At 43.8% G+C, this 15689-nt stretch overlaps 2 long non-coding RNA genes across 2 annotated transcripts; one reads left to right on the top strand and one right to left on the bottom strand.

Annotated features, from left to right (window-relative positions):
- Positions 1-3388: 3388 nt before the first annotated feature.
- LOC108539541 (uncharacterized) lies at positions 3389-8714 on the top strand. Its single transcript, XR_001888419.1, has 3 exons — positions 3389-4332; positions 4529-4611; positions 7646-8714. It is a non-coding gene; the product is annotated as an uncharacterized LOC108539541 (long non-coding RNA).
- A 3084-nt stretch (positions 8715-11798) lies between these two features.
- Positions 11799-15656, bottom strand: LOC108539539 (uncharacterized). Its single transcript, XR_001888417.1, has 3 exons — positions 15484-15656; positions 15206-15288; positions 11799-12181 (listed from the first exon to the last, which is right to left on the bottom strand). It is a non-coding gene; the product is annotated as an uncharacterized LOC108539539 (long non-coding RNA).
- Between the last annotated feature and the right edge of the window lie 33 nt (positions 15657-15689).

Here is a 15689-nt window from a genome sequence, read left to right as displayed (position 1 = left end):
AAAAAAAAAAAAAAAAACACAAAAACTATACTGTTTATCTTCCAAGTGTTTGCAAATGTTCTGATTATATTTTCAAGATCGAGTTCTATTTTGATTTCTCTGTGGTCAGAGTATACACTTACTATAATTGTAATTATTTTAAATGTGTTGAAGTGTTCTGTGGGCAGGATACAGCCTATCTTGGTACATGTTCTGTAGGCGCTTGGAAAAATTTGAATTCTGCTATTGTTGTTTGGAGTGTTCTATAACTGTCAGTTTGATCCTGTGGGTTGATGATGTTGTTGAATGCGTCTTTATCCTTGCCAGTTTCTGATTAGTTGTCCTATCAATTGCTGAGAAGAAGGATCAAAGTCTCCAAGTGTAATTTTTGTTTATTTGTTTGTTTGTTTTAGCCACATGCACTTTGTTGCTCTGTTGTTTGGTGCATACACATTTAAAGTTGCTTTGTTTACTTGTAGAACTCTTTCTTCTTCATGTAATATACCTTTTTGTCCCTGGTAATTTTCTTTGGCTCTGTAGTCTATATATCTGACATTGATATTAATGACCTCTGATTTCTTTTTATGAAACTTAGTATGGTATATACTTTTTCTTTCCCTTGTATTCAACTTACTTGTACTGTTACATTTGATGTGAGTGTCTAATAGACAACAAATAGTTGGGACTTTTCTTATAGATTCACCAATCTCTGTTTCTTTTCAAATTTCATAGTTTATGTATTTAATGTTATTATTTTAAATTTTAAGTCTGCACTTTGGGGTTTTTTTCTGGCTAATCTTTTCTGTTGATCTGTTTTCTTATTTTTATTTCTAAAATTTCAATTTTTCCTTGGTTACATTTTGTATTTTCTTCCTGATGCTTTCTAATATTTCATATTTTCAAGCATGTTTGCAATTGTTCTGTGATGCATTTTTATAATGACTGTTTTAAAATTCTTTCAAGATAATTTTTACATACCTATTATGTAGAGGTTACTGTTTACTGATTGTCTTTTCTCACTCATGTTGAGATTTTCCTAGTTTGGGGTATGAAGAGTGCTTTTTGATTGATGTCTGGACATTTTGGATATTGTGTTATGGTGCCAGCTTGAAATTCTGAACATCTAACAAGCTCCCTTATTTATATCACTGCCGTGGCTGCTGGACTGCAAAGAGGCAGATATTTAATCAGATAAACTATTTGCTATTCTACTTCTACCTACAAGTATCCTAGTGTAATTTGTATACCTGTAGCTGCCCAGATTTCGGTCGAATATTTTTAATCAACTGAGCTAGGGTAAGAGCAGACAACAATAATTTTCATATGGCTATGGTTACCTTGAAAATAGTGATTTGTAGTTTCCAGATCTGCAATCAAAAACGAGCATACATGAAAGATGCGGCTGAGGGAAGTATATCATAGGACACAAAGCTGAATTAAAAAAAAAAGTAGCATGTTGAGCCCTGGAATCTCCTGCTTTATAAGTACTCCTTCTGGAAGAGCTGGAGCTGTGGCTTGGCCACCCATTAGTACTGGATTTACTTAAAGATGTTTTCCCTTTCTTACCTCCTTTTAATTATTCCCAATTTTACTTTATATTAACGTGTGGACAGTCACCGTCTGATTATGACATGTGTTCTTCACTGTCCCTCAGTCCAGACATACTCCCAGACATTCTCCTCTTACCAAAGAAGTGGCAGAAAACTATCACTACACGTTGGCTCTACTATTTAACTTTGTTAAAATAGGTTAATTATTTGGTTGCCTTTTTCTGTACTTGCAGGAGGAACCCTGCATTACCATAGGTTTTGAATCTCCTCTTGTGTTCCCAACTAGAAGCATCCACTCCTGGGTATCAGGACCTGTGGTGAGCAGGGTCTAGAATGGCATGGCTGGAAACATGTATCCCCCAGCTGTGTTCCTGTGAATGATGATTAGAGAAGTTGCTCCTACTTTTATCCCTTTGCTTCCTGGACCATTCATTCAAGCTATCATGGTCATCTGTTTAAAGATTCATCATTGCTTGAAGAAAAGCATCTAAAGTTTGTAGAATGATATACCCACGTGGACATCTTTGGATAATGTATTTGGTAGGACCAATGGATGCCATAATCATGTGTCTAGAATTTCCCTTTTCCCCCAAAATATAGATTCCTGATTTGGAAGTCTCCCGTGTCAGAAAAATGTACACTCTCTGAGCACTAGAATAGCTAATTATCTGTGGGCAGGAAAAGCAAATATGTATCTAGAATACAAAAGAATCCAGGTGAAGATGCATCACAGTCACCTCCAGGGGACAGTGATCTGATATCCCAAATGATCACTCATTTGTTGATGACACTTGTCTCAACTGCTGAGAAGTCAGATTCCCAGAAGTGGCGATAGTAGGATCAATGCAGCTGGAGATGGTAGTGGTAAGGCATGGCTCCTATCATTGTGTAAGTGCATAGTGCCCCCCGGGTCTTTATGGCTACTTTCTTTAGGAATCTATTATGCAAATACTGAGGAAGTTAAGAGAAAAGGCTGGATACAATTCATCTGCAGAGTGGTAGATGAGTCTTCCAGTATGGATGATTCCTTGATGTCTTATCTGTGTCAATATTTTCTGCTGTATTGACATAAGAAATTAAATTATCCACCAAATTTTTTTCTCACATGAGTGCATCTCCATACCTCTTCTCTAGAGCTTCTTGTCTCTGATTGTCCAAGCTTCTTTTCCAGGACCTTGGCCAAGCAGCTATTCAGGAATCCATGTGTATACTTGACTCAAGACACTTCTTTATCCCCATAACTGGATGAAGATGTGCTCTGCTCAAGTCCACGCTAACTCAAGGGAATATTTCACAGCCACCTATGATTGTGGCCATTGTGTGAGCACAATCCACATTACTTGCACAAATATATGGTGCTCATTTGTTCAAGAAGAAGCTGAGCTTGTTTTTATTTTTTTGTTTGTTTGTCTTTTTTTTTGGTACTCCTCTGTTTAGCTGATTGGGAAAACCCATGAGGTCATAGGAGTGAGCTGATGCAGAGGTGTTAGGGTGAGAGAAGGAAGTAATACAGGGAACTTGAGCACCTGTCCATGGAAAAGAAACAGCTTAAATTCAGTCCCCAAAGTAACATCTCCATTCCAATGTTGAGTGGTGCTGAAACTTACCTGACTTTAAAAATTGGTGAGAAAGACATTCCCAGTTTATGAGGGGCAGCTTAGCCACACAACTACTTAATTCCTCATAAGCATGTCTATCAGGACCCTGTGACATTATGGAAGCTTCATTTTGAACAGTGCATTTTTGGGGGTTTTTGTTTCTTTGCTTGTTTTCTGGGCATTTCATGGTCTTTCTCTAGAACTCTAGAGATTTCTAATATGACTTTTTTTTTTGAAGCTTGCAAGAGAGTTCACAAAGTGCCCCTATCTAATGCAGATGCGTCTAGCACCAAGCAATGTGCTGGATCATTTGGCTCAGGTGACAGAGCCACTTGTATCAAAAGCCAAAACCTGCATGAAAACCTTTCCCTTCTCTGAGCTAACTCCAAAGAGATAGCCTTCCAAGTTAGTTTAATAAATGGGATGATGTAGTTGACCCAGGCATGGAATTTGTTGTGTCAACACTCTAGTAAGGCCTTGTCAACACTGTGCTGCATTCTCAGTGGTCGGAGATATAAGGTGCAATTATTTGTCCTTGCCTTGAAGAGGATGACTCACATTTCTTTCCTAAAGACTACATCTTCACCAGTATGACAGGCTTTTGAAATTTTGGGGATTGCTTTTCACCCTCTGGAGCATATGTGCTTTCACAATAAATCCAGAGTCCTTATAATGTCCAGGTCATCATGTCTAATCAAGATGATGACATCAATATAGTGCTATATAGAGACACTTTGTGAAGTGTCCACAGGGTCAAAGTTTCTTCAGCCTTCATTGTGCTAAAGAGCAGGAGAGTTAACATAGCCCTGGGGCAAGGCTGTGGATGTGAGCTACTGTTCACCCCAGATGACTGCAGACCCTCTCACAGACTGGGATGGGCTCTGCCTTCACTCTGCAGGTGGGCCCTGGGTCTGGTCAAGCCCTGCTGGAGCCTCAGCATCGCTCATCTGCAGGTGCCAGCTGAGGGCGCCTCTCACACTCACAGAAGGGGCAGGAAGGGCACTCTTCTGACAACAGTGATATCTGTTATTTAAACCCATATGGGGTCATCCCCATAATCGCATATATCATTCTTCTTACATTGAAGTGGTCCTGTATGTTAAAACAGACTATTTCTCAGAATGTGGAATGAGCAAAACTGACAAGTCAAGGCAGCAAGATGTTGCCATCACAACTCCTTGAGTTTCTGCTGCTCTGGGATCCAGGTGAGAATATTTGCACAAAGCTTGATGGGGTTATAATTTCAATCCATAATTTTGGGAACCAGGCACTTTGTGAAGTTTGGCTTGCTTTTTAAATCCACAATTTTAATCCATTTTCTTTCCTGTTGCCTAACTAGATTAGTGGTGACTTCCATATACATAGAGTTCTGCTGTGCTAATGCTTGCTGTGTGTTTTCAGTCTCCAGGTGTGAGATTGTGCTGACCCAGGCTCCAGCCTTCCTGTCTGTTACTTCAGGGGAGACAGTCACCATCACCTACTGGGTGAGTCAGGGCATTGGCAACTACTTACACTGGCACCAGTAGAAAGAAGATCAGGCCCCAAAGCTTCTCACCAACTATGCTTCCCAGTCCATCTCCGGGTGCTCCTGGCGGTTCAGTGGTAGTGTATCTGCTACTGACCTTGCTTGTTACTCCTACAAACATGTTTTTCCATGTCCAGTTGGCCTTTTTCAATTATAAAAGTAGTTATATGTCTTTGGTTAAGGGAAACGCAGCATATTTTTTTTCCAATAAAGTAGAACAAACATAGTTTTTCATTTAATAAAGTTTCACTTAATGTCAGCATTTTCAGGAAGAAGTAAGAATCACCACTGAAGGTCAGTTGCACATGAGTAAAGAAGGCAGTTTTGGGTCCCAATTACTGATATTCAGTAGGGGAAAGAGCCACGCAGGAAGAATAACCGTGTAATAAAAGTGCATAGAATAATTTATGTAGTTGACACATTGTGTAAAAACCAGGAATGATATGTGGTGTCTGGAGGCTGAGGCCATTTATTTGTGCTGATCAGGGAAGGCCCCAGAGTCATACGGAGGATTCATCTCAGTGGTGAGGAGGCAGCCAGGTGACCACAGAAACAGCAAAGACTACAGGATCATTATGGGAAGGGCAGGGACCACTGTACACTGAAAAAGTCAACAAGACTTAAAATAATCAGATGCCTTCTGTGATTTTCATTCCCGTAAAGTTAAAATTAACTGTAATATCATACATCATACACCTTGGTCTGGGTCACATCCATGGCATAGAATGTTCCCTGGTTCAGAATTTGGAAGTCCAGGTCTTTCCTTTGTTGACAGTTTGCAGGTTCCCCAAAGCCCTTCCCCACCACTCAAGCCCTTATCACTGGGTGGGTCTCTGCCTTTGAGTTGGGATCACCATAGGCAGGGACAGCACTGGACACTGGACATGTGGCTCTGACCCTCTGGATTGTAGTTCCCTGGTTTCAGCTATGGGGGCTCCGTGTGACAGGGCTCATATGTCCCATGGAACAATGTCTCAGATTGAGGTAATTGCTCAGGGAGCCCAGCATTCACCTCCCACTTGATCAGCCAGCAGGACTCTGCTGGGAAGCCTATGGAGAGGGACGTCATTAACTGGGGAAGATGTGTGTTTTGTTTCCACCTCGGATTCTATGGGCAAGTATGTGGGCCCCAGTCTCCAACTTCCCAATCAGTGTCTCCAAGAGAGACAGTTTCCATCACCGGCCTGGAAGGAGCAGAATCCAGGGAAGGTTCCTGAGATCCACCCATGTGCTCTGTCTACCTTGGCCATGGTCTACCCCAGCTTGGTACCCTGGTCCTGGGACACACCTTTGCTTAACAGTTAGAAGCTTGGATGTCCCAATGGCATTACTGGTTATTACTGTCTACAGCTGTGCTGTTCCACGTGGTAAACAGTAGCAGTGCATAGCCACATATGTGTCAATTAGAAATACTTAAAATTAGAAATGTAGCTTCTCAGTTACATCAGGGACATTTCATGTGCTCAGCAGCCACATGTGACTAATGACTAGCCTATTGCACTTCATAAATATAGACATTTTCATCATCTTACAAAACGACTTTGCTTAGCACAGACTTAAATGATGACATCTGATCACTCGCAGTGCTATAGCTGACAGCACAAACCTCAGCAGTTGTTCTTTTGGAAGATCAGGTGTCCCCAGATGCTTCCTCAGCTCGGAAAGCTACTGTGGTTCTCAGGGCTGCTCTGGAAGTGTTTCTGGGATGGGAGGAATGAGGCTGGGTTGACAGATCCAAACCAGGGGCCTTCAGCTTCTCACCCCACTCCCAGCCATTATGCCCTACAGGGTTCTTTACAACCCACTCTTTTTTCCAAAACCACATCTTTGGCATGTGACATGGATCCCAGAATCTAGCCACCCTAATTGTTTTGTGACAAATATTTTTCCTGCCTACCGTTTGTCCTCAACTAGATGACTGGTTTACTGAGGGGAAGGAGCATTTCATGTTTTCTACAAAATCTGTCCTAGTGACGGATGTCAGAGGATCAACTCCATGAATACCCATGAAAAGATTTCATCCATAGTCAACACTCATTGGACCCTAGAACCTAAAATCCTGTAAGATGCTATGTTAGAAAGTGGCCAATAGATGGCAGATAAACACCATAATAAACCAAAGATGGACACCTGATCTTAGAAGTAATGAGAAAGTGAAAGTGATCATGTCCCCTTAGGGACAGGGAGCCCTAAGGCTGGACTGGGGTCTCCTGTGTGGCATGGTTCGCCTGGGAGGAGCTGCCAGTGAGCTTAGTGGTGGGAAATCCCCTGTGCTGAGACCAGAAGCCTGATCTGGCCCCTCCCTACCACCTTGGCTGTGTCCCCAAACACCTCTGCTTATGGACTGAACTATGTTTCACCAATTCCTATTTGGAGTCTCTTACCTCCAGTATGGTTGCAGATGGAGAGAGAGTCTATAAGGAGGTAATTAGGGCTAAAGAGGTGATCAGGGCGGGATCCTGACACCACTGGATTAGCGCCCTTATGAAGAGAGACACCATAGAACTCTCTCTCTCCCCCAACTTCCCTACATGCCCTGAGGGACAGTCATGTTGGGACATGGCCAGAAGGTGGCATCTGCAAATTAAAGAGAGAGTCCTCATCAGAAAGAAACCCTTTCTGGACCTTGACCTTGGACTTTCCAGGCTCCTAAAATGTTAGAAATAAATTTCTGTGGTTTAAGCCATTCAGCCACATCGATTTTGGTGTCAAAATCTCTGCAGCCTCATCCACCCTCCCCACCCACTCTGAGCAAGATCAGCCTCAGGAGGCCCTCCTGGACATGAAGCCCAGCTTTGCTTCTCCTCCTGCTGCTGTTCTGACTCTCTGGTGAGGAGGGAGGACTCCGGCTTCATCCTCAGTTTGTTTACATTAAGCAGAAAGATGTACTTGTTTTCAGCCTGTTTTGCTTCCTGATTGAAATTTAATCAAATGGAATGAACTACTTCTTTGGTATTAATATTTGGGAATGTTCATGTTTGTTCCCCACTCAGATGCCGGTGGCAACATTGTGTGGACCCTGTCTCCAGCCCCTATCCCTGCGTCCCAGGTGAGAGGGTCACCAGCTGGGCTGACCAGAGTATGAAAAGCATCCTAGTCCAGCTCCAGCAGAACTGAGACCTGGTTCTGAGCTCCTGATGCCTCCTGGAGACCATGCCTGCCCTGGTCACTCTGGCTATCAGCATCCAAACTGCCTTCAGGGGCATGTGCCCACTCCTCCTGTCATTACTGGTGTGCAAACCTCACCCCAGCTGCTCCTCTGCTTGGGGTGCTGCTGAAGATCTGGGGCCTTCTTAGTAGAGCAGAATGGGAGGCAACTCTGAAACCACAAACTCCCTTCTCTTCCCACCCACTTCCCACCTTCTGTATGGGAACTTCCAGTGCATCTGGTGAGCATCACGGAGTGGAGAATGTCAATGTGTTTTCTCCCACATCCTGCTCTGAATTTATGAGGCCAATTCATCTTCACCTCACACATGGGCTGCCCTTGTCTTCAGGAATGCGATCCTTGTTTCTCTCACATCCTGGCACAGTATTGACACCTTAGTTCTTACTTCACTCCATGAATCCTTTTGGAAAGATCCTGGTCAACAAATTGTGGTGCTTGGATAACAGACAATAAAATTACAAGTATTCAGAAGTTCGTGCATGGGAGAGAAATGACCCATTCTGAACAGAGTCTCAGCAGCTGGGTGAGCCATAGAAGCTGGGCAGAGAGATCCCATATGGCTCCAATCAGAGGGGAAGCTGCTAACGAGCCGTGGGGTGCTTTTGTCCTGTGATCACCCCTGTAATCCTGTCTTATAAGCCACACATGACCTAATTCTATGAACCACATGTGCTGCTCTGTCCACCGGGGGCCCAGGGGAGGAAAAGTCCACGGTAAGCTCTGGGCACAAAACATCCCTCTACCGGGAGCCGAGGCCCACTCCCTACCTCCACCACACCTGCTGCTTCATGTTCCCCAGACTCCCATTGGATCCCTCAGCATCCAAAGCCATCTATGAGTCAGTGCTTGACCCAGCAAGGAAATGAGGGGGGTCCTGAGCCTCCTCACCTTTGGGCTCTGTAGTGGGGAAGGGGTCATGGGGTGGGGCACCATTGCTGGTTTTTCATGTTCAAGCTCAACTTATCAAAGTTTAAAACCATACCTTAGAACAACAATTAATATTGCATTTATTTACATGAAATGGCATATTATATTTATTATGTATGCAGAGTATATACAAATGTATTAATACAACTTATATCTGAAATATCATAGATATATATTTAATTTGTAAAGTATGTTACAAATACATATATACAGGTACAAATAATTTACTTTTATTTATGTAGCATGTGCTTCTTTTCCTTCTAACTATAACAGAATCTGGCTGAGTAAAGACTCTGGAGACGTTTGATGACCCTGCCTCCTTTGCCTAGCAGGGTCCCCGCCACTTGGTATCAGTGAGGACAGAACTGAGGAGAGCTGGCCTAGGATCCCAGGCCCTGCCCCATGGCTTTGGTCTCTTACACTTTTACCCTGTATGCAGGGTTCCTGACAGAGGTTGCATTTGGAAGGTTTACAAAGAAAGGCTTCCAGAGTGTTAGTTCTGGATTCTGAGGAGGGTAAGTGGAAGGTGGGTCTGGATTTCCAGCATGGAGGAGGCCAGACCAAGTCTTAGGAAAGGCTCTAGCGTGGGAAGAAAGGACTTAAAACTCAGACCTGTGGCCACAGCCTTAGGAACCCAAGAGTGGATACTAACAAAATGGGCTCGGGGAAAACGCAGACTAAAGATGTTATAGTCAACTGTAATCTTATCTTTCAAATGCTACACATAAATGTTGGTGGGAGATTTTATGGTGAAAATAACACACAATGAGCCCCACTGCCTATAGTCAGGCACTTGTTTGTTTTAGAATAACTTTTGAAAAATTTTATTTTAAATCACATCTGGCTACTAACATATTGCACAGCCTCTTAATGCTATGATACTCAAGAGTGCATAAAATAAATAGGGACTGGAGATATATATATATATATATGTGTGTGTATGTATGTATTATACACACACACACACATTTCAAAGTGAATTATTTGGCTCAACGCTCAGGACACTCCATGGTGCTCACAGGACTGCATTGCACAGCTGAAAAAAACAATTATCAGAGCTCATGGTTGCTTTGCACAGTCACATGGTCAGCGTGGGCTGGGCTGGGATTTGAATCTACATATATCTGACCTTAGTGTCTTCCTTCCATGTGACCACTTTCATCTCACAGAAGAGCGCACAGCCTGTAAGAAGGGAGAAGAAACCATAAGGACAGTGTGGAATCCACAGCCCCCTGTGGCCTCTGACTCACGCTGTGCTCACCTTAATCTTAAATTAGCTTTATTTGCAGTTTTCTAATCAAAGCACAAGTCTCTCTGAGCCTCCACAAACTGCAAATGACTTTATTTTAGATTTCAGAGCTGGGACACATCTTGATTCCCTCGACCTCCAAAATACCTCTTTCTCTTCCAGTCTCTCTGACTCAATTCTTCCCTCTCAGATTGTGTCATGCAAATTTAATTTGCCCTCCAAACATGAAAACAAACAACCCGGCCTTTCTCATCTGCTGTGAGAGCTGACCCCTAGGTTCTCAGATACACATATTGTACAAGAGCTAATCAAGGGATTTGACCCTAGAAATTCTCTATCTTAGAAGAATTCTGATGCTACCTCCCCTTACAATATAGTGTTCTCCAACTCTTGTCAAAATTGACAGCAAATGATAGCAAGGTGGAAATATTTTGGAGGACAGAGGACAGCCATGTACTCAGAAAGATTGAAGCCATCTCTTCCTCTTGCATTCGTTTTCTACTGCTGATGAAACAAATTACCATAACAATACTGGATTGATACAACACAAATCTATTATCCTATAGCTCTAAAGGTCAGAAGTCTCGTTGAGCTAAAATCAAGGAGTCAGTAGGGCTCCATTCCCTCTGGAGGTTCCTAAGGAAGAGAATCTGATTTTCTGCTTTTCCTCATCAAGATGCCCCAATACTGTCTGTTCTATAGCCTCATCCCCCATTACTCATGCATCCCTCTCCATAGTCCCAGCTGCTCTCTCGTTGTTATCCTCCTCCCTCCCTATTATAGGATCTTGTGATTCTGCTATCTCACCCAGATAATCCAGGTTCCTCTCCTGTCCTCAAAATCCTTAACCTAATCACATTTGCTAAATTTCTTTGAACATACAAGGTAACATTCATAGGTTTCAGATATGAGGACATGAATGTCTTTGGAGTGTGTAATATTTATTGTTTTAACAACACTTATGATTTTCCACAACTGTTCTCAAAGTAAAATAAAAAAGTCATGAGGCCGATTGATGAGGCAAGAGAGCTGGAAAAAAATTGAAACTTGGGAACCCTCTGACCTATTTATTCCACTGCCTCCAGTGTGGAATTCATGGTATATAGCATTGCGGAATTTTTTGTATTGTTTTGTTTCTTAAGACAGGATGTCACTCTGTGGACCAGGCTAGAATGCACTGGCACAATCACGGCTCACTGCAGCCTCAAACTCCAGGGCTCAAGCAATCTTCCCACCTCAGCTTCCTGATCAATGGAACTGCAGGAACATGCCACCAAGCCTGGCTAAATTTTGTGTTTTTCGTAGAGATGGAGTTTTGCCACCATGTTGCCATGGCTGGTCTCGAACTTCTGGGCTCAAGCAATCTGCCCATCTAAGCCTCTCAAAATGCTGAGATTACAGGTGTGAGCCACTGCTCCTGGCTGTGTGTAGATGTTTTTAAAGGCTCCTTTTGTTTTGTGAGTCAGAAGAAACTGACTGCATAAATCAAATCCAAGATAGTTGGTGAAGTGAAATTAAGGGCTTACTGGATTTTCTTGTGCACCAAGAAAGGAAAAGTGATAAGAATTTAGAGCAGAGATACCTTCTTCCAAGAATAGGGATTTGTTCCACCTTAAACTGGGTGCACCAACAAGAAGGAACTGTGTGCAGGCAGCCTATTTACACTGGGAGGGGAGGAGGAAAGTGTAGCAGGAAATAGAGGATGGGTGACAAAAGTCNTTGGCCTCATAAATTCAGAGCAGGATGTGGGAGAAAACACATTGACATTCTCCACTCCGTGATGCTCACCAGATGTACTGGAAGTTCCCATACAGAAGGTGGGAAGTGGGTGGGAAGAGAAGGGAGTTTGTGGTTTCAGAGTTGCCTCCCATTCTGCTCTACTAAGAAGGCCCCAGATCTTCAGCAGCACCCCAAGCAGAGGAGCAGCTGGGGTGAGGTTTGCACACCAGTAATGACAGGAGGAGTGGGCACATGCCCCTGAAGGCAGTTTGGATGCTGATAGCCAGAGTGACCAGGGCAGGCATGGTCTCCAGGAGGCATCAGGAGCTCAGAACCAGGTCTCAGTTCTGCTGGAGCTGGACTAGGATGCTTTTCATACTCTGGTCAGCCCAGCTGGTGACCCTCTCACCTGGGACGCAGGGATAGGGGCTGGAGACAGGGTCCACACAATGTTGCCACCGGCATCTGAGTGGGGAACAAACATGAACATTCCCAAATATTAATACCAAAGAAGTAGTTCATTCCATTTGATTAAATTTCAATCAGGAAGCAAAACAGGCTGAAAACAAGTACATCTTTCTGCTTAATGTAAACAAACTGAGGATGAAGCCGGAGTCCTCCCTCCTCACCAGAGAGTCAGAACAGCAGCAGGAGGAGAAGCAAAGCTGGGCTTCATGTCCAGGAGGGCCTCCTGAGGCTGATCTTGCTCAGAGTGGGTGGGGAGGGTGGATGAGGCTGCAGAGATTTTGACACCAAAATCGATGTGGCTGAATGGCTTAAACCACAGAAATTTATTTCTAACATTTTAGGAGCCTGGAAAGTCCAAGGTCAAGGTCCAGAAAGGGTTTCTTTCTGATGAGGACTCTCTCTTTAATTTGCAGATGCCACCTTCTGGCCATGTCCCAACATGACTGTCCCTCAGGGCATGTAGGGAAGTTGGGGAGAGAGAGAGTTCTATGGTGTCTCTCTTCATAAGGGCGCTAATCCAGTGGTGTCAGGATCCCGCCCTGATCACCTCTTTAGCCCTAATTACCTCCTTATAGACTCTCTCTCCATCTGCAACCATACTGGAGGTAAGAGACTCCAAATAGGAATTGGTGAAACATAGTTCAGTCCATAAGCAGAGGTGTTTGGGGACACAGCCAAGGTGGTAGGGAGGGGCCAGATCAGGCTTCTGGTCTCAGCACAGGGGATTTCCCACCACTAAGCTCACTGGCAGCTCCTCCCAGGCGAACCATGCCACACAGGAGACCCCAGTCCAGCCTTAGGGCTCCCTGTCCCTAAGGGGACATGATCACTTTCACTTTCTCATTACTTCTAAGATCAGGTGTCCATCTTTGGTTTATTATGGTGTTTATCTGCCATCTATTGGCCACTTTCTAACATAGCATCTTACAGGATTTTAGGTTCTAGGGTCCAATGAGTGTTGACTATGGATGAAATCTTTTCATGGGTATTCATGGAGTTGATCCTCTGACATCCGTCACTAGGACAGATTTTGTAGAAAACATGAAATGCTCCTTCCCCTCAGTAAACCAGTCATCTAGTTGAGGACAAACGGTAGGCAGGAAAATATTTGTCACAAAACAATTAGGGTGGCTAGATTCTGGGATCCATGTCACATGCCAAAGATGTGGTTTTGGAAAAAAGAGTGGGTTGTAAAGAACCCTGTAGGGCATAATGGCTGGGAGTGGGGTGAGAAGCTGAAGGCCCCTGGTTTGGATCTGTCAACACAGCCTCATTCCTCCCATCCCAGAAATACTTCCAGAGCAGCCCTGAGAACCACAGTTTTCTGAGCCGAGGAAGCATCTGGGGACACCTGATCTTCCAAAAGAACAACTGCTGAGGTTTGTGCTGTCAGCTATAGCACTGCGAGTGATCAGATGTCATCATTTAAGTCTGTGCTAAGCAAAGTCGTTTTGTAAGATGATGAAAATGTCTATATTTATGAAGTGCAATAGGCTAGTCATTAGTCACATGTGGCTGCTGAGCACATGAAATGTCCCTGATGTAACTGAGAAGCTACATTTCTAATTTTAAGTATTTCTAATTGACACATTTGTGGCTATGCACTGCTAGTGTTTACCATGTGGAACAGCACAGCTGTAGACAGTAATAACCAGTAATGTCATTGGGACATCCAAGCTTCTAACTGTTAAGCAAAGGTGTGTCCCAGGACCAGGGTACCAAGCTGGGGTGGACCATGGCCAAGGTAGACAGAGCACATGGGTGGATCTCAGGAACCTTCCCTGGATTCTGCTCCTTCCAGGCCGGTGATGGAAACTGTCTCTCTTGGAGACACTGATTGGGAAGTTGGAGACTGGGGCCCACATACTTGCCCATAGAATCCGAGGTGGAAACAAAACACACATCTTCCCCAGTTAATGACGTCCCTCTCCATAGGCTTCCCAGCAGAGTCCTGCTGGCTGATCAAGTGGGAGGTGAATGCTGGGCTCCCTGAGCAATTACCTCAATCTGAGCCATTGTTCCATGGGACATATGAGCCCTGTCACACGGAGCCCCATAGCTGAAACCAGGGAACTACAATCCAGAGGGCCAGAGCCACATGTCCAGTGTCCAGTGCTGTCCCTGCCTATGGTGATCCCAACTCAAAGGCAGAGACCCACCCAGTGATAAGGGCTTGAGTGGTGGGGAAGGGCTTTGGGGAACCTGCAAACTGTCAACAAAGGAAAGACCTGGACTTCCAAATTCTGAACCAGGGAACATTCTATGCCGTGGATGTGACCCAGACCAAGGTGTATGATGGATGATATTACAGTTAATTTTAACTTTACGGGAATGAAAATCACAGAAGGCATCTGATTATTTTAGATCTTGTTGACTTTTTCAGTTCACAGTGGTCCCTGCCCTTCCCGTAATGATCCTGTAGTCTTTGCTGTTTCTGTGGTCACCTGGCTGCCTCCTCACCACTGAGATGAATCCTCCATATGACCCTGGGGCCTTCCCTGATCAGCACAAATAAATGGCCTCAGCCTCCAGACACCACATATCATTCCTGGTTTTACACAATGTGTCAACTACATAAATTATTCTATGCACTTTTATTACACGGTTATTCTTCCTGCGTGGCTCTTTCCCCTACTGAATATCAGTAATTGGGACCCAAAACTGCCTTCTTTACTCATGTGCAACTGACCTTCAGTGGTGATTCTTACTTCTTCCTGAAAATGCTGACATTAAATGAAACTTTATTAAATGAAAACTATGTTTGTTCTACTTTATTGGAAAAAAAATATGCTGCGTTTCCCTTAACCAAAGACATTTAACTACTTTTATAATTGAAAAGGCCAACTGGACATGGAAAACATGTTTGTAGGAGTAACAAGCAAGGTCAGTAGCAGATACACTACCACTGAACCGCCAGGAGCACCCCGAGATGGACTGGGAAGCATAGTTGGTGAGAAGCTTTGGGGCCTGATCTTCTTTCTACTGGTGCCAGTGTAAGTAGTTGCCAATGCCCTGACTCACCCAGTAGGTGATGGTGACTGTCTCCCCTGAAGTAACAGACAGGAAGGCTGGAGCCTGGGTCAGCACAATCTCACACCTGGAGACTGAAAACACACAGCAAGCATTAGCACAGCAGAACTCTATGTATATGGAAGTCACCACTAATCTAGTTAGGTAACAGGAAAGAAAATGGATTAAAATTGTGGATTTAAAAGCAAGCCAAACTTCACACAGTGCCTGGTTCCCAAAATTATGGATTGAAATTATAACCCCATCGAGCTTTGTGCAAATATTCTCACCTGGATCCCAGAGCAGCAGAAACTCAAGGAGTTGTGATGGCAACATCTTGCTGCCTTGACTTGTCAGTTTTGCTCATGCCACATTCTGAGAACTAGTCTGTTTTAACATACAGGACCACTTCAATGTAAGAAGAATGATATATGCGATTATGGGGATGACCCCATATGGGTTTAAATAACAGATATCACTGTTGTCAGAAGAGTGC

This window comes from Rhinopithecus bieti, unplaced genomic scaffold (assembly GCF_001698545.2).
Source record: "Rhinopithecus bieti isolate Rb0 unplaced genomic scaffold, ASM169854v2 scaffold_1933, whole genome shotgun sequence".
Taxonomy (NCBI): domain Eukaryota; kingdom Metazoa; phylum Chordata; class Mammalia; order Primates; family Cercopithecidae; genus Rhinopithecus; species Rhinopithecus bieti.
This window is presented reverse-complemented; position numbering and strand designations above follow the sequence as displayed.